The sequence below is a fragment of the Lycium barbarum genome, unplaced genomic scaffold (assembly GCF_019175385.1).
Source record: "Lycium barbarum isolate Lr01 unplaced genomic scaffold, ASM1917538v2 unchr_scaffold_04, whole genome shotgun sequence".
NCBI lineage: Eukaryota > Viridiplantae > Streptophyta > Magnoliopsida > Solanales > Solanaceae > Lycium > Lycium barbarum.
In genome coordinates, this window is record NW_026843401.1 from 512,723 (window position 1) to 533,525 (window position 20,803).

Below are 20,803 nucleotides of genomic sequence, written 5' to 3' on the forward strand. Positions count from 1 at the left end.
ATCAACTTGAACATCTGAAATGCCTCTGAGGGCCATGATATGCATAAGTACCGTATATATTCCTATATGACCCCATTGTTTAAATAACGCCATCACTCCTCTGTGGGCATCATCATCATAATAACCAACTAATCAGTGGTGCATTTATTACGCTGTCGTACATAAATATGCATATATAATGCCATCAAGCCTCTGTGGGCATCATACCATAGTAGTATCATATGTGTATAAGTATATATGAATGATAAAAGAACATTTCGAGCCTATCATAGTAACGTAAGGTCGTTGCATCTCCGATTATATTACGAACTTCATCACCATCATTATGTACCTCAATGGGACTTAAGATTTATACATATAGACTTCCTTGATTAGTATGGCTGACAAGGCCGTCATGAACATCTGCACAACAAGACATAGGCTGACAAGGCCATACAATATCTATATACATGACAACTATCTACAAGTCTCTAAAGAAGTACATGAACATCATAAGGTCGGGATAGGGCCCCGCCATACCCATATGTACACAAAATTGTACCAAATTAAGACCGCAACTCCGGGACAAGTGCAGTGCTCCGATGCCAACACTGAGTGGGGAAACCTACTGATGCGAACCGTCACCCTGTCTATCAAAACCTGTTGGCATGAAACATTGTGTCCCCATGCAAAGGGACGTCAGTACGAATAAAGTACCTAGTATGTAAGACAGAAAACAACATAAGTGAGACATGAAAGTAACATGAGATACGAAGATCAACTTGAACATCTGAAATGCCTCTGAGGGCCATGATATGCATAAGTACCTGTATATATTCCTATATGACGCCATTGTTTAAATAACGCCATCACTCCTCTGTGGGCATCATCATCATAATAACCAACTAATCAGTGGTGCATTTATTACGCTGTCGTACATAAATATGCATATATAATGCCATCAAGCCTCTGTGGGCATCATACCATAGTAGTATCATATGTGTATAAGTATATATGAATGATAAAAGAACATTTCGAGCCTATCAGAGTAACGTAAGGTCGTTGCATCTCCGATTATATTACGAACTTCATCACCATCATTATGTACCTCAATGGGACTTAAGATTTATACATATAGACTTCCTTGATTAGTATGGCTGACAAGGCCGTCATGAACATCTGCACAACAAGACATAGGCTGACAAGGCCATACAATATCTATATACATGACAACTATCTACAAGTCTCTAAAGAAGTAACATAAACATCATAAGGTCGGGATAGGGCCCCGCCATACCTATATGGACACAAAATTGTACCAAATTAAGACCGCAACTCCGGCACAAGTGCAGTGCTCCAATGCCAACACTGAGTGGGGAAACCTACTGATGCGAACCGTCACCCTGTCTATCAAAACCTGTTGGCATGAAACATTGTGTCCCCATGCAAAGGGACGTCAGTACGAATAAAGCACCTAGTATGTAAGACAGAAAACAACATAAGTGAGACATGAAAGTAACATGAGATACGAAGATCAACTTGAACATCTGAAATGCCTCTGAGGGCCATGATATGCATAAGTACCGTATATATTCCTATATGACGCCATTGTTTAAATAACGCCATCACTCCTCTGTGGGCATCATCATCATAATAACCAACTAATCAGTGGTGTATTTATTACGCTGTCGTACATAAATATGCATATATAATGCCATCAAGCCTCTGTGGCCATCATACCATAGTAGTATCATATGTGTATAAGTATATATGAATGATAAAAGAACATTTCGAGCCTATCAGAGTAACGTAAGGTCGTTGCATCTCCGATTATATTACGAACTTCATCACCATCATTATGTACCTCAATGGGACTTAAGATTTATACATATAGACTTCCTTGATTAGTATGGCTGACAAGGCCGTCATGAACATCTGCACAACAAGACATAGGCTGACAAGGCCATACAATATCTATATACATGACAACTATCTACAAGTCTCTAAAGAAGAACATAAACATCATAAGGTCGGGATAGGGCCCCGCCATACCTATATGGACACAAAATTGTACCAAATTAAGACCGCAACTCCGGCACAAGTGCAGTGCCCCAATGCCAAAACTATGCGGGGAAACCTACTGATGCGAACCGTCACCCTGTCTATCAAAACCTGTTGGCATGAAACATTGTGTCCCCATGCAAAGGGACGTCAGTACGAATAAAGTACCTAGTATGTAAGACAGAAAACAACATAAGTGAGACATGAAAGTAACATGAGATACGAAGATCAACTTGAACATCTGAAATGCCTCTGAGGGCCATGATATGCATAAGTACCGTATATATTCCTATATGACCCCATTGTTTAAATAACGCCATCACTCCTCTGTGGGCATCATCATCATAATAACCAACTAATCAGTGGTGCATTTATTACGCTGTCGTACATAAATATGCATATATAATGCCATCAAGCCTCTGTGGCCATCATACCATAGTAGTATCATATGTGTATAAGTATATATGAATGATAAAAGAACATTTCGAGCCTATCAGAGTAACGTAAGGTCGTTGCATCTCCGATTATATTACGAACTTCATCACCATCATTATGTACCTCAATGGGACTTAAGATTTATACATATAGACTTCCTTGATTAGTATGGCTGACAAGGCCGTCATGAACATCTGCACAACAAGACATAGGCTGACAAGGCCATACAATATCTATATACATGATAACTATCTACAAGTCTCTAAAGAAGAACATAAACATCATAAGGTCGGGATAGGGCCCCGCCATACCTATATGGACACAAAATTGTACCAAATTAAGATCCGCAACTCCGGCACAATGTGCAGTGCTCCAATGCCAACACTGAGTGGGGAAACCTACTGATGCGAAACCGTCACCCTGTCTATCAAAACTTGTTGGCATGAAACATTGTGTCCCCATGCAAAGGGACTGTCAGTACGAATAAAGTACCTAGTATGTAAGACAGAAAGCAACATAAGTGAGACATGAAAGTAACATGAGATACGAAGATCAACTTGAACATCTGAAATGCCTCTGAGGGCCATGATATGCATAAGTACCGTACATATTCCTATATGACCCCATTGTTTAAATAACGCCATCACTCCTCTATGGGCATCATCATCATAATAACCAACTAATCAGTGGTGCATTTATTACGCTGTCGTACATAAATATGCATATATAATGCCATCAAGCCTCTGTGGGCATCATACCATAGTAATATCATATGTGTATAAGTATATATGAATGATAAAAGAACATTTCGAGCCTATCATAGTAACGTAAGGTCGTTGCATCTCCGATTATATTACGAACTTCATCACCATCATTATGTACCTCAATGGGACTTAAGATTTATACATATAGACTTCCTTGATTAGTATGGCTGACAAGGCCGTCATGAACATCTGCACAACAAGACATAGGCTGACAAGGCCATACAATATCTATATACATGACAACTATCTACAAGTCTCTAACGAAGTACATGAACATCATAAGGTCTGGATAGGGCCCCGCCATACCCATATGTACCCAAAATTGTACCAAATTAAGACCGCAACTCCGGGACAAGTGCAGTGTCCGATGCCAACACTGAGTGGGGAAACCTACTGATGCGAACCGTCACCCTGTCTATCAAAACCTGTTGCCATGAAACATTGTGTCCCCATGCAAAGGGACGTCAGTACGAATAAAGTACCTAGTATGTAAGACAGAAAACAACATAAGTGAGACATGAAAGTAACATGAGATACGAAGATCAACTTGAACATCTGAAATGCCTACTGAGGGCCAAGATATGCATAAGTACCGTATATATTCCTATATGACGCCATTGTTTAAATAACGCCATCACTCCTCTGTGGGCATCATCATCATAATAACCAACTAATCAGTGGTGCATTTATTACGCTGTCGTACATAAATATGCATATATAATGCCATCAAGCCTCTGTGGGCATCATACCATAGTAGTATCATATGTGTATAAGTATATATGAATGATAAAAGAACATTTCGAGCCTATCAGAGTAACGTAAGGTCGTTGCATCTCCGATTATATTACGAACTTCATCACCATCATTATGTACCTCAATGGGACTTAAGATTTATACATATAGACTTCCTTGATTAGTATGGCTGACAAGGCCGTCATGAACATCTGCACAACAAGACATAGGCTGACAAGGCCATACAATATCTACTATACATGACAACTATCTACAAGTCTCTAAAGAAGAACATAAACATCATAAGGTCGGGATAGGGCCCCGCCATACCTATATGGACACAAAATTGTACCAAATTAAGACCGCAACTCCGGCACAAGTGCAGTGCTCCAATGCCAACACTGAGTGGGGAAACCTACTGATGCGAACCGTCACCCTGTCTATCAAAACCTGTTGGCATGAAACATTGTGTCCCTATGAAAAGGGACGTCAGTACGAATAAAGCACCTAGTATGTAAGACAGAAAACAACATAAGTGAGACATGAAAGTAACATGAGACACGAAGATCAACTTGAACATCTGAAATGCCTCTGAGGGCCATGATATGCATAAGTACCATATATATTCCTATATGACGCCATTGTTTAAATAACGCCATCACTCCTCTGTGGGCATCATCATCATAATAACCAACTAATCAGTGGTGTATTTATTACGCTGTCGTACATAAATATGCATATATAATGCCATCAAGCCTCTGTGGCCATCATACCATAGTAGTATCATATGTGTATAAGTATATATGAATGATAAAAGAACATTTCGAGCCTATCAGAGTAACGTAAGGTCGTTGCATCTTCGATTATATTACGAACTTCATCACCATCATTATGTACCTCAATGGGACTTAAGATTTATACATATAGACTTCCTTGATTAGTATGGCTGACAAGGCCGTCATGAACATCTGCACAACAAGACATAGGCTGACAAGGCCATACAATATCTACATACATGACAACTATCTACAAGTCTCTAAAGAAGAACATAAACATCATAAGGTCGGGATAGGGCCCCGCCATACCTATATGGACACAAAATTGTACCAAATTAAGACCGCAACTCCGGCACAAGTGCAGTGCTCCAATGCCAACACTGAGTGGGGAAACCTACTGATGCGAACCGTCACCCTGTCTATCAAAACCTGTTGGCATGAAACATTGTGTCCCCATGCAAAGGGATGTCAGTACGAATAAAGTACCTAGTATGTATGACAAAAGACAAAATAAGTGAGACATGAAAGTAACATGAGATACGAAGATCAACTTGAACATCTGAAATGCCTCTGAGGGCCATGATATGCATAAGTACCGTACATATTCCTATATGACCCCATTGTTTAAATAACGCCATCACTCCTCTGTGGGCATCATCATCATAATAACCAACTAATCAGTGGTGTATTTATTACGCTGTCGTACATAAGTATACATATATAATGCCATCAAGCCTCTGTGGGCATCATACCATAGTAGTATCATATGTGTATAAGTATATATGAACGATAAAAGAACATTTCGAGCCTATCATAGTAACGTAAGGTCGTGGCATCTCCGATTATATTACGAACTTCATCACCATCATTATGTACCTCAATGGGACTTAAGATTTAAACATATAGACTTCCTTGATTAGTATGGCTGACAAGGCCGTCATGAACACCTGCACAACAAGACATAGGCTGACAAGGCCATACAATATCTATATACATGACAACTATCTACAAGTCTCTAACGAAGTACATGAACATCATAAGGTCTGGATAGGGCCCCGCCATACCCATATGTACCCAAAATTGTACCAAATTAAGACCGCAACTCCGGGACAAGTGCAGTGTCCGATGCCAACACTGAGTGGGGAAACCTACTGATGCGAACCGTCACCCTGTCTATCAAAACCTGTTGCCATGAAACATTGTGTCCCCATGCAAAGGGACGTCAGTACGAATAAAGTACCTAGTATGTAAGACAGAAAACAACATAAGTGAGACATGAAAGTAACATGAGATACGAAGATCAACTTGAACATCTGAAATGCCACTGCGGGCCAAGATATGCATAAGTACCGTATATATTCCTATATGACGCCATTGTTTAAATAACGCCATCACTCCTCTGTGGGCATCATCATCATAACAACCAACTAATCAGTGGTGCATTTATTACGCTGTCGTACATAAATATGCATATATAATGCCATCAAGCCTCTGTGGGCATCATACCATAGTAGTATCATATGTGTATAAGTATATATGAACGATAAAAGAACATTTCGAGCCTATCATAGTAACGTAAGGTCGTGGCATCTCCGATTATATTACGAACTTCATCACCATCATTATGTACCTCAATGGGACTTAAGATTTAAACATATAGACTTCCTTGATTAGTATGGCTGACAAGGCCGTCATGAACACCTGCACAACAAGACATAGGCTGACAAGGCCATACAATATCTATATACATGACAACTATCTACAAGTCTCTAACGAAGTACATGAACATCATAAGGTCTGGATAGGGCCCCGCCATACCCATATGTACCCAAAATTGTACCAAATTAAGACCGCAACTCCGGGACAAGTGCAGTGTCCGATGCCAACACTGAGTGGGGAAACCTACTGATGCGAACTGTCACCCTTTCTATCAAAACCTGTTGCCATGAAACATTGTGTCCCCATGCAAAGGGACGTCAGTACGAATAAAGTACCTAGTATGTAAGACAGAAAACAACATAAGTGAGACATGAAAGTAACATGAGATACGAAGATCAACTTGAACATCTGAAATGCCACTGAGGGCCAAGATATGCATAAGTACCGTATATATTCCTATATGACGCCATTGTTTAAATAAAGCCATCACTCCTCTGTGGGCATCATCATCATAACAACCAACTAATCAGTGGTGCATTTATTACGCTGTCGTACATAAATATGCATATATAATGCCATCAAGCCTCTGTGGGCATCATACCATAGTAGTATCATATGTGTATAAGTATATATGAATGATAAAAGAACATTTCGAGCCTATCAGAGTAACGTAAGGTCATTGCATCTCCGATTATATTACGAACTTCATCACCATCATTATGTGCCTCAATGGGACTTAAGATTTATACATATTGACTTCCTTGATTAGTATGGCTGACAAGGCCGTCATGAACATCTGCACAACAAGACATAGGCTGACAAGGCCATACAATATCTATATACATGACAACTATCTACAAGTCTCTAAAGAAGAACATAAACATCATAAGGTCGGGATAGGGCCCCGCCATACCTATATGGACACAAAATTGTACCAAATTAAGACCGCAACTCCAGCACAAGTGCAGTGCCCCAATGCCAAAACTATGCGGGGAAACCTACTGATGCGAACCGTCACCCTGTCTATCAAAACCTGTTGGCATGAAACATTGTGTCCCCATGCAAAGGGACGTCAGTACGAATAAAGTACCAAGTATGTAAGACAGAAAACAACATAAGTGAGACATGAAAGTAACATGAGATACGAAGATCAACTTGAACATCTGAAATGCCTCTGAGGGCCATGATATGCATAAGTACCGTATATATTCCTATTTGACCCCATTGTTTAAATAACGCCATCACTCCTCTGTGGGCACCATCATCATAATAACCAACTAATCAGTGGTGCATTTATTACGCTGTCGTACATAAATATGCATATATAATGCCATCAAGCCTCTGTGGGCATCATACCATAGTAGTATCATATGTGTATTAGTATATATGAATGATAAAAGAACATTTCGAGCTTATCATAGTAACGTAAGGTCGTTGCATCTCTGATTATATTATGAACTTCATCAACATCATTATCTACCTCAATGGGACTTAAGATTTATACATATGGACTTCCTTGATTAGTATGGCTGACAAGGCCGTCATGAACATCTGCACAACAAGACATAGGCTGACAAGGCCATACAATATCTATATACATGACAACTATCTACAAGTCTCTAAAGAAGTACATAAACATCATAAGGTCGGGATAGGGCCCCGCCATACCTATATGGACACAAAATTGTACCAAATTAAGACCGCAACTCCGGCACAAGTGCAGTGCCCCAATGCCAAAACTATGCGGGGAACCTACTGATGCGAACCGTCACCCTGTCTATCAAAACCTGTTGGCATAAAACATTGTGTCCCCATGCAAAGGGACGTCAGTACGAATAAAGCACCTAGTATGTAAGACAGAAAACAACATAAGTGAGACATGAAAGTAACATGAGATACGAAGATCAACTTGAACATCTGAAATGCCTCTGAGGGCCATGATATGCATAAGTACCGTATATATTCCTATATGACGCCATTGTTTAAATAACGCCATCACTCCTCTGTGGGCATCATCATCATAATAACCAACTAATCAGTGGTGTATTTATTACGCTGTCGTACATAAATATGCATATATAATGCCATCAAGCCTCTGTGGCCATCATACCATAGTAGTATCATATGTGTATAAGTATATATGAATGATAAAAGAACATTTCGAGCCTATCAGAGTAACGTAAGGTCGTTGCATCTCCGATTATATTACGAACTTCATCACCATCATTATGTGCCTCAATGGGACTTAAGATTTATACATATAGACTTCCTTGATTAGTATGGCTTACAAGGCCGTCATGAACATCTGCACAACAAGACATAGGCTGACAAGGCCATACAATATCTATATACATGACAACTATCTACAAGTCTCTAAAGAAGAACATAAACATCATAAGGTCGAGATAGGGCCCCGCCATACCTATATGGACACAAAATTGTACCAAATTAAGATCGCAACTCCGGCACAAGTGCAGTGCTCAAATCCCAACACTGAGTGGGGAAACCTACTGATGCGAACCGTCACCCTGTCTATCAAAACCTGTTGGCATGAAACATTGTGTCCCCATGCAAAGGGACGTCAGTACGAATAAAGTACCTAGAATGTAAGACAGAAAACAACATAAGTGAGACATGAAAGTAACATGAGATACGAAGATCAACTTGAACATCTGAAATGCCTCTGAGGGCCATCATATGCAAAAGTACCGTATATATTCCTATATGACCCCATTGTTTAAATAACGCCATCACTCCTCTGTGGGCATCATCATCATAATAACCAACTAATCAGTGGTGCATTTATTACGCTGTCGTACATAAATATGCATATATAATGCCATCAAGCCTCTGTGGGCATCATACCATAGTAGTATCATATGTGTATAAGTATATATGAATGATAAAAGAACATTTCGAGCCTATCATAGTAACGTAAGGTCGTTGCATCTCCGATTATATTATGAACTACATCAACATCATTATGTACCTCAATGGGACTTAAGATTTATACATATGGACTTCCTTGATTAGTATGGCTGACAAGGCCGTCATGAACATCTGCACAACAAGACATAGGCTGACAAGGCCATACAATATCTATATACATGACAACTATCTACAAGTCTCTAAAGAAGTACATAAACATCATAAGGTCGGGATAGGGCCCCGCCATACCTATATGGACACAAAATTGTACCAAATTAAGACCGCAACTCCGGCACAAGTGCAGTGCCCCAATGCCAAAACTATGCGGGGAAACCTACTGATGCGAACCGTCACCCTGTCTATCAAAACCTGCTGGCATGAAACATTGTGTCCCCATGCAAAGGGACGTCAGTACGAATAAAGTACCAAGTATGTAAGACAGAAAACAACATAAGTGAGACATGAAAGTAACATGAGATACGAAGATCAACTTGAACATCTGAAATGCCTCTGAGGGCCATGATATGCATAAGTACCGTATATATTCCTATTTGACCCTATTGTTTAGATAACGCCATCACTCCTCTGTGGGCACCATCATCATAATAACCAACTAATCAGTGGTGCATTTATTACGCTGTCGTACATAAATATGCATATATAATGCCATCAAGCCTCTGTGGGCATCATACCATAGTAGTATCATATGTGTATTAGTATATATGAATGATAAAAGAACATTTCGAGCCTATCAGAGTAACGTAAGGTCGTTGCATCTCCGATTATATTACGAACTTCATCACCATCATTATGTACCTCAATGGGACTTAAGATTTATACATATAGACTTCCTTGATTAGTATGGCTGACAAGGCCGTCATGAACATCTGCACAACAAGACATAGGCTGACAAGGCCATACAATATCTACATACATGACAACTATCTACAAGTCTCTAAAGAAGAACATAAACATCATAAGGTCGGGATAGGGCCCCGCCATACCTATATGGACACAAAATTGTACCAAATTAAGATCGCAACTCCGGCACAAGTGCAGTGCTCAAATCCCAACACTGAGTGGGGAAACCTACTGATGCGAACCGTCACCCTGTCTATCAAAACCTGTTGGCATGAAACATTGTGTCCCCATGCAAAGGGACGTCAGTACGAATAAAGTACCAAGTATGTAAGACAGAAAACAACATAAGTGAGACATGAAAGTAACATGAGATACGAAGATCAACTTGAACATCTGAAATGCCTCTGAGGGCCATGATATGCATAAGTACCGTATATATTCCTATTTGACCCCATTGTTTAAATAACGCCATCACTCCTCTGTGGGCATCATCATCATAATAACCAACTAATCAGTGGTGCATTTATTACGCTGTCGTACATAAATATGCATATATAATTCCATCAAGCCTCTGTGGGCATCATACCATAGTAGTATCATATGTGTATAAGTATATATGAATGATAAAAGAACATTTCGAGCCTATCATAGTAACGTAAGGTCGTTGCATCTCCGATTATATTATGAACTACATCAACATCATTATGTACCTCAATGGGACTTAAGATTTATACATATGGACTTCCTTGATTAGTATGGCTGACAAGGCCGTCATGAACATCTGCACAACAAGACATAGGCTGACAAGGCCATACAATATCTATATACATGACAACTATCTACAAGTGTCTAAAGAAGTACATAAACATCATAAGGTCGGGATAGGGCCCCGCCATACCTATATGGACACAAAATTGTACCAAATTAAGACCGCAACTCCGGCACAAGTGCAGTGCCCCAATGCCAAAACTATGCGGGGAAACCTACTGATGCGAACCGTCACCCTGTCTATCAAAACCTGTTGGCATGAAACATTGTGTCCCCATGCAAAGGGACGTCAGTACGAATAAAGTACCAAGTATGTAAGACAGAAAACAACATAAGTGAGACATGAAAGTAACATGAGATACGAAGATCAACTTGAACATCTGAAATGCCTCTGAGGGCCATGATATGCATAAGTACCGTATATATTCCTATTTGACCCCATTGTTTAAATAACGCCATCACTCCTCTGTGGGCACCATCATCATAATAACCAACTAATCAGTGGTGCATTTATTACGCTGTCGTACATAAATATGCATATATAATGCCATCAAGCCTCTGTGGGCATCATACCATAGTAGTATCATATGTGTATAAGTATATATGAATGATAAAAGAACATTTCGAGCCTATCATAGTAACGTAAGGTCGTTGCATCTCCGATTATATTATGAACTTCATCAACATCATTATGTACCTCAATGGGACTTAAGATTTATACATATGGACTTCCTTGATTAGTATGGCTGACAAGGCCGTCATGAACATCTGCACAACAAGACATAGGCTGACAAGGCCATACAATATCTATATACATGACAACTATCTACAAGTCTCTAAAGAAGTACATAAACATCATAAGGTCGGGATAGGGCCCCGCCATACCTATATGGACACAAAATTGTACCAAATTAAGACCGCAACTCCGGCACAAGTGCAGTGCCCCAATGCCAAAACTATGCGGGGAAACCTACTGATGCGAACCGTCACCCTGTCTATCAAAACCTGTTGGCATGAAACATTGTGTCCCCATGCAAAGGGACGTCAGTACGAATAAAGTACCAAGTATGTAAGACAGAAAACAACTTAAGTGAGACATGAAAGTAACATGAGATACGAAGATCAACTTGAACATCTGAAATGCCTCTGAGGGCCATGATATGCATAAGTACCGTATATATTCCTATTTGACCCCATTGTTTAAATAACGCCATCACTCCTCTGTGGGCACTATCATCATAATAACCAACTAATCAGTGGTGCATTTATTACGCTGTCGTACATAAATATGCATATATAATGCCATCAAGCCTCTGTGGGCATCATACCATAGTAGTATCATATGTGTATAAGTATATATGAATGATAAAAGAACATTTCGAGCCTATCAAAGTAACGTAAGGTCGTTGCATCTCCGATTATATTACGAACTTCATCACCATCATTATGTACCTCAATGGGACTTAAGATTTATACATATAGACTTCCTTGATTAGTATGGCTGACAAGGCCGTCATGAACATCTGCACAACAAGACATAGGCTGACAAGGCCATACAATATCTACATACATGACAACTATCTACAAGTCTCTAAAGAAGAACATAAACATCATAAGGTTGGGATAGGGCCCCGCCATACCTATATGGACACAAAATTGTACCAAATTAAGACCGCAACTCCGGCACAAGTGCAGTGCTCCAATGCCAACACTGAGTGGGGAAACCTACTGATGCGAACCGTCACCCTGTCTATCAAAACCTGTTGGCATGAAACATTGTGTCCCCATGCAAAGGGACGTCAGTACGAATAAAGCACCTAGTATGTAAGACAGAAAACAACATAAGTGAGAAATGAAAGTAACATGAGATACGAAGATCAACTTGAACATCTGAAATGCCTCTGAGGGCCATGATATGCATAAGTACCGTATATATTCCTATATGACGCCATTGTTTAAATAACGCCATCACTCCTCTGTGGGCATCATCATCATAATAACCAACTAATCAGTGGTGTATTTATTACGCTGTCGTACATAAATATGCATATATAATGCCATCAAGCCTCTGTGGCCATCATACCATAGTAGTATCATATGTGTATAAGTATATATGAATGATAAAAGAACATTTCGAGCCTATCAGAGTAACGTAAGGTCGTTGCATCTCCGATTATATTACGAACTTCATCACCATCATTATGTGCCTCAATGGGACTTAAGATTTATACATATAGACTTCCTTGATTAGTATGCCTGACAAGGCCGTCATGAACATCTGCACAACAAGACATAGGCTGACAAGGCCATACAATATCTATATACATGACAACTATCTACAAGTCTCTAAAGAAGTACATAAACATCATAAGGTCGGGATAGGGCCCCGCCATACCTATATGGACACAAAATTGTACCAAATTAAGACCGCAACTCCGGCACAAGTGCAGTGCCCCAATGCCAAAACTATGCGGGGAAACCTACTGATGCGAACCGTCACCCGGTCTATCAAAACCTGTTGGCATGAAACATTGTGTCCCCATGCAAAGGGACGTCAGTACGAATAAAGTACCAAGTATGTAAGACAGAAAACAACATAAGTGAGACATGAAAGTAACATGAGATACGAAGATCAACTTGAACATCTGAAATGCCTCTGAGGGCCATGATATGCATAAGTACCGTATATATTCCTATTTGACCCCATTGTTTAGATAACGCCATCACTCCTCTGTTGTTATGTCCCGTATTTTCGTATAGTTGGAAATCGAGAAATAACTACGATTGGTGAGTTATAAGGAAATATTTTAATTTTTGTGAATATGACTATGTTGGTTATGGAATCATTAATGTCAAGACCTCGGGGAAGGCCGAGGGTAAATTTGAAATTTCGGAAATTAGTTTCGGGAATTACAAAACGGGACTTTTATGAATTGGGCCAAGAAAATATAAAGCAAAATTGAGGCCCAAAAATCTTCAAGTGGCCGGCCAAGGGAGCAAGGTCCAAGCCCATTTTATTAAGGTCATGTGCTATGCACATGACCTATAAGTGGATATATATCATGTTTGGTTCTTAGAATTATCAAGAACAAGAATAAAAATTGAAGAACTCCACAAAAAAAGGGCTCTCGGCCGTGACTAAGAAAAGAGAAAGAAAAAATTTCTCCAAGCCTTGTTTGTGATCCAAAAATCCTAATCTCTACATAGTTGTGAAGTACTCAAGGCCCTCTTCAACGGGGTATAATTAGTTTGGCACAAGGACTACGTTTACGACAAGTCGGGTTTTCAAGAAAAGGTAAGAATTTTGCCCCTTTAATGTTATAGAATTGATATGAATATGCTAAGGATTGGAAATAGACGAGAATCCCGTAACTTGGATGTAAATAGAAAGTCGTGGGTGTGTGTGTATGTGGTGTGTTGGCCGTGGGCCATAGGGAGGAGAAAATGATGTGAATTGATCTTGTTTAGTTGGTATAATGTGTTGTTGTGATTCTTATGTCGTAAATGATTGATTGATGAATTAAATTGGCGTTGGAAAATGATTTTGGATATTATCGGAAAGCGTATACCTTCGGTATCATTATGTATATCATTGTATATTTAGGGTGCTAGAGACTTTAAATATGAATTTATAATGATGTTAATGAATTCGGAATGAAACGACGTGAGTTAGAATGTGCGTCGTGAATTTTTGATGTTTTTGAAGAATTATGGAAAGTAATGGATTTTGAGGCAATTTCGTGTATGGCTTGGATTGTATTTAGGATGTGATTGTATAAGTTTGAATGAGGAAATGAATACAATTATGTAGATATAGAGTTGGAGTTTTGGAAGTTTGAATGAAGGTTGCCAACTTAAGTAATAAAGTTGAACTTTGAACCTAGAGTGGTTTGATTATTGCTTGTGTTGTTTGTTGATGTGTGGGCTGTTGTTATTGATATATTTTGAGCCGAGCTAAGTCTCGGGGATGTTAGATTTATAGGGGAAATGCTGCCGAAATTTCGGTAGGCGAAAATGGAGTTAAAGGCATTTTTAAGCCTAAGAATCTCAATTGGTAACTTTGACCATTTGCAGATTTTAGACGAAACGGGATTGGACTTTTGGGAGAGCATACGACGTCTGTGAGGTATGTAAAGCTTCCCACTCCTTCGTTTGGCATATCTTAGTATGATAGGCGAATCTGAGAACTTCCGGAGCATCTCTGCTCCTCGAAACCCGATCCACAGAAAAGTTACTATTCATTCAATTCAATTGAAGCCTAAGGGCTCTATTTTGGCTAGAATGCCACCACTCGTCCGAAACCTATCGAAATGTGATCGGGTAACTTAGAAATGATTATGTATGACCCTTTGGCCTATAAACGTTTGAAAAATATGTTTGCCACCTCAACTTGACTCGAGGTGGGCCCGCTAACTCCGAGACGCCCCATTTGTCTTATTGGGCTGTCCTTTTGAGTAAAGTTTGAAAAGATACTTTCGATTTTGGAAATTTCTCCTACGGGATATGGTTTGAACATTTCGATGTGCTAAGTTACATTTTGAGCTATACGTACTATTTTGGAAATGTTTTGTGAAATGAAGCCTTATATCGACTAAGTATGCGATTATTTTGTATTATGAAATGATTTATGAGATTACTATGTTTTGAAAGACTATTTTGAAATACGATTTGCATTGTCTGCTCACGACTCCGCTCGTGCCTTGTTATGACTTCGTTCACCGGTTCCCGGGCCGGTTTTGATTCGTGCGCTTTATGATAATTCGGCTGTATGCTGTGTTACGGTTCCCGAGGCTTCGCCATAGGGCCGGGTTCCGTTTGGAGTTATGCTGTGATATGGCTCGTGATGCGATACGCTCACCTATGTTTGTGGTTGTGTTCGGGGATGTACGGAGATTTGAAACCTTCTGGTGTTATGCTGTGTGTGGCGCCAGCATCGGAGTGGCGACCACGTTCTTGAGCGTTGCATGATTTTCGCCTGCATTATGTATATGTATATGATTTGATACGGATTTTGACACTCCGGTTTGTACTCCACTTTGTCTTTTGATTTGCTTCCGGTTTTGATCCATAATTCTGTACTCCGTGCTTTACATACTCAGTACATATTTCGTACTGACCCCCCTTTCTTCGGGGGCTGCGTTTTATGCCCGCAGGTGCAGATATCGGTGATCCTCCACAGTAGGCTTCGTTTCTTGCTATTCTGGAGTACTTCTCTTTGACCCGGAGTCCACTTTGGTACAGACTCCTTTTGCTTTGTGTATATATTCGGTATATTGGACTATTTGGGTACGGCGGGGCCTGTCTCGCCATATGTCTTTGTTTTGAATTCGTAGAGGCCTGTAGTCATATATGTGGGGTGAGGGTCCTGTATGTGTTGGCTTGATTTTGTTTTCTGGTCTTAAAGCGGTCTGTTTGTTATGACGGCCCCAAATGGCCCTTATGCTTATGTTTGCACATTTGACCGGCGATGTCTATTCCGCCGCTCAGTTTGTATTTGATATGACATTTGGATTTGTGCGACCGCTTAAGACATATTTTGATATAACTATGTTTGATACGATTTTGTAAAATTCTGAAATAAGTTTGGAGTTGGTATCGAATATGCGATTTGGTCTGGGTACCCAGGTAGGGTGCCAGTCGCGGCCCACGGGGCTGGGTCATGACAAAAGTGGTATCAGAGCAGTTTGTCCTCGGAATGTCTACAGGCCGTGTCTCGTAGAGTCTTGTTTATCGATGTGTTGTGCACCACATCTATAAACAGGAAACTACAGGGCATTTAGGATGTTATTTTTTTTGGAATCTTAGATCGTGCGATAGAGCCAGCTGTAGGAAATGAACTTCTTCTTTTTCTAACCCTTGATTGCAGCTGGAGAGCGGTATCGACGTAAGACAATGACTGCTGATATTGGAAGCTATACAATAATCTGGTAAGAAATGTTACGAAAGACGTATGTTGGGTAAGGTATTCTGAAGTACGATTAAAACATCAAGTCGAGCAGCGAAAAGAGAAATAAATATGAAAAGTGTAGCTGGTGCAGTCGAGCTGGGCATGTGAGGTAAGCCTTGGCATATTTATATTCTTGTTTGAAAGTGTTAGCCCGTGTGGCTATGAGGTGATATGATGTGATATGTATGTACGTATATGTGGTGGCCCTGTGAGGCCTGGTTGGTATTTCCTGCGTATAGGTTTTGGGATAGTAAGAAATATAGAAGAACCTATGCCCAAATATTTCTAGAAATACGAAAAGGGAAATGGGATATAAATCCTTAACCTGTCTTGAAGGTCGATACCATTATGATAAACCTATTATGGTGGATTAAAAGGTACCCTCCAGGTTATTTGTAAGGAGCATTACCCTTAGCGGGAAACAATTTTATCTCAACAAAATATACGAGTAGTAGATTCGCAAGTTATTTGGAGGGACCAGAAATGTGTTCTAACCCCATTTTGTTTTAGCACAACCCACGTGAAGGGCAAGAATGTTCGACGATTAAGGTTCCTCAAATTGAAAGAATACAAAACGTAACAAGCAGTTGAGAATTGAGCGGTTTGCTCTCGGCTTAAGTATATAGATATGTATAACCGTGGGGGTAATTATGTGAATTAGGCATTTGATGATTTCGCGAAGTTCGTCGAACTCTAGTCTTCTTTTGCTGATGGTTGGAAGATACCTTACAGTAACATTCTGTCAGTTTTCCCTCGATTATTTGGAGATGGAATTTGTAGAATACGAATTTAGACTTGTGGGCTGTCTGAAAGTACATATGTATGCATGGAGGTATATGTTGAGGATTTACAAGTGACGACACGGTAATCACCAAGTCAGAAAAGTAATAGAATTCTCGTAGGCCGGGGTGGGACCCGCTACGGGGACGTTTTGAAAGGTTGTTAAGACCCCGATTTGTCTTAAATTACGTGACAAAGGTCGTGAGTGGCGATCGACGAAATTATATTAGCCCTAACGCGTCAAAATGCGTGAAAGTTTCGGGGTTAAGCGTGCTCAAGCCAGACCAATTCTGGGATGGGTGACCCCCCTGGGAAGTAATGCAAAATTTTGCACAAGTATAAGTATGCTAGATATAAATGAAATTTGGGGTAATCTAAAGGAAAAGAGAATGTGTGGAGTAATTAGTGCCCTTACAGGAGTCGCGCAGAACGAGGCAGACTAAATGGGCAAAAAGAAAAGGTATAACATCGCTCGGGAAATTGAGCGAATTTGAACGACAGTCAGAGACGTTCGTCAGTAAGGAATGGGTAAATATATCCGTATGTGTGTATGTGTATGTGTGTGTGTATGATTCTCGTTTGGTGCCCATGTGGGGTAAGAGCCGAGTCCCGGCAACCAAAGTTGTGATAGACGAAAGGTTTTACTAAACCGAATACTTGAAGCGAAGCGGGGACGACGATCCGAATGTTGTCAAGGGATAGAAAATCCCCAATTGCATTATAACTTAGTTTGGGACGACGATGTCTGAAAGAGGAAGTGAGTATGGAGGGTAGGAAAGATGAAAGATAATCAGTGTGAATAAGTGGGATATTTGAAAGAGTTGATACGCGAGACGCAAGACAATTTGTGTGACAGCTTGGCGAACAAGTTTACAAATAAAAGGAAATTTTTTTCATGAATCATTGGAGCCTTAATAAGAGTGATCTGATCCTAATTCGGATTCTATCTGCTATACTTCTGCACTCCCGATTTTGATAAGGCTCTGTCTATTGCGCCTCTATGCTTCTGGCCTCGATTGTGTTCCCATTTGATAAACTTTGGTACATCTGGTTCTGAATTTAATTTTGGTTGAAATACCTCTGCATGATTAGCTCTGATTGCGAATCCGTCTGACACATCTCTGTATGTTTGACTCTGGATGCGAACCTGTGTGATATAATTCTGTACGTCTGATTCCGGTTTCGATTCTGTCCGATCTTATTCCGTACGTCTGACCCCGATTGTGAATCTGTCTGATAAAACTTCGGTGTGTTCGTATGTGGATCTGTTTTGCCTTCTTAAGCGGCCCGTATGCTACTATGGCCAAGACGGCCCATGAGTTTGTACGTGTGCGATGTATATTCCGCCACCTTTATGATTTTGATATGACTGTTCTGCACGGGCGACTGCTTAAGATGAGCGTTCGATTAATGTTGGTGTGACGTCTGTTGTAACTTTCAGTTTGAACAACGTAGGTTAAGTTTGAATGAGTCTGAATACGATGATCTAGTTGTGAGTTCGTTTGGGGTGACAGAATATTCCCGTATGCTTGATTCTGATTACGAATTCGCTTAATACGCCTTTGTACGTCTGACTCCGACCTCAGATTTGTTTGACATACTTTTGTACTTCTGATTGTGACCATGAAACCGTCCGCCATAGTCGAGTACGTCTGCCTCCGATTACGAGTTCGTTCGATATGCTTCTAGGCGTCCGGTCCTAGTTCTGAATCCGTTGATGTGGAGTGTTGGGTATGATTCTGGATTCGTTGGTGTGAACTTTCTGGTATGAGGTGATTTTGAATCCGTTGGTGTGAGGTGTCCGGTATGAAGTGGGATTACGATAATGTGGTAGAGAACTCAGTAGTGTGATAAGGAATGACATTAGCTATGATGTCTGGAAAGCGTTTGTCCGTTACAGAAGATAGCGTGTGGCCCTTAATAAAACAAAGACTCAGTTTGAAATCTCGCCTGAAGGAGTATTATTATATGACGGCAGATTCTGTGTACCGGACGTTGCGGGCTTACGACAGCAGATTATGGGCGAGGCACATGAGGCACGGTATTCTGTTCATCCTGGTTCCACTAAGATGTATGGTGATCTCAGGTGTTTGTATTGGTGGGACGGCATGAAGAAAGATATTGCCGAGTTTGTTAGTCAGTGCCCGAACTGCCAGTAAGTTAAGATTGAGCATCAAAAGCCCGGTGGATTGTTACAGGAGATGGAAATTCCAGCCTAGAAATGGGAGATGATTAATATGGACTCCATTGTTGGGTTGCCGCGTACTCTACGCAGGTATGACTCTATTTGGGTTATTGTGGACAGGCTGACGAAATCAGCCCATTTCCTTCCGGACCGGACTACTTATTCGGCTGAGGACTAGGCCAGATTATATATCAGAGGGATAGTCAGACTTCACGGAGTCCCTGTATTATTACTGACGGAGGTGCCCAGTTTACAGATAATTTCTGGAGGTCATTTCAGGAGGGATTAGGGACTCAGGTGAGCCTCAGTACAGCTTTCCATCCTCAGACCGACGGGCAGGCCGAGCGCACTATTCAGACGCGCGAGGATATGTTGCGGGCCTTCGTTATTGATTTCAGGGGCAGCTGGGATGATCACTTGCCGCTTATAGAGTTTGCTTACAATAACAATTATCACTCCAGCATTCAGATGGCCCCGTACGAGGCCCTTTATGGTAGGAGATGCAGATCTCCTATTGATTGGTTCGACGTCGGCGAGACTAAGTTGATTGGGCCAGACGTGATCCAGGAAGCTGTAGATAAAGGGAAGCCTATTCGGGAGCGACTATTAGCTGCTCAGAGTCGACAGAAAGCTTATGCTGATAGACGACGTCGACCGTTAGAGTTCCAGATTGGCGACTGGGTATTCCTGAAGGTGTCGCCCATGAAGGGCGTTATGAGATTTGGCAAGAAGGGTAAGTTGAGTCCGCGGTACATCTGGCCATACCAGATTGTTCGGAGGATAGGCGCGGTTGCCTACGAGCTAGACTTGTCATCCGATTTGGAGGCCGTGCACTCGGTGTTTCATGTGTCTATGCTGCGGAAGTGTATTGGTGACCCTTCCAGGATATTCCCAGTAGATGATCTTCATGTGACGGAGCAGTTGTCTT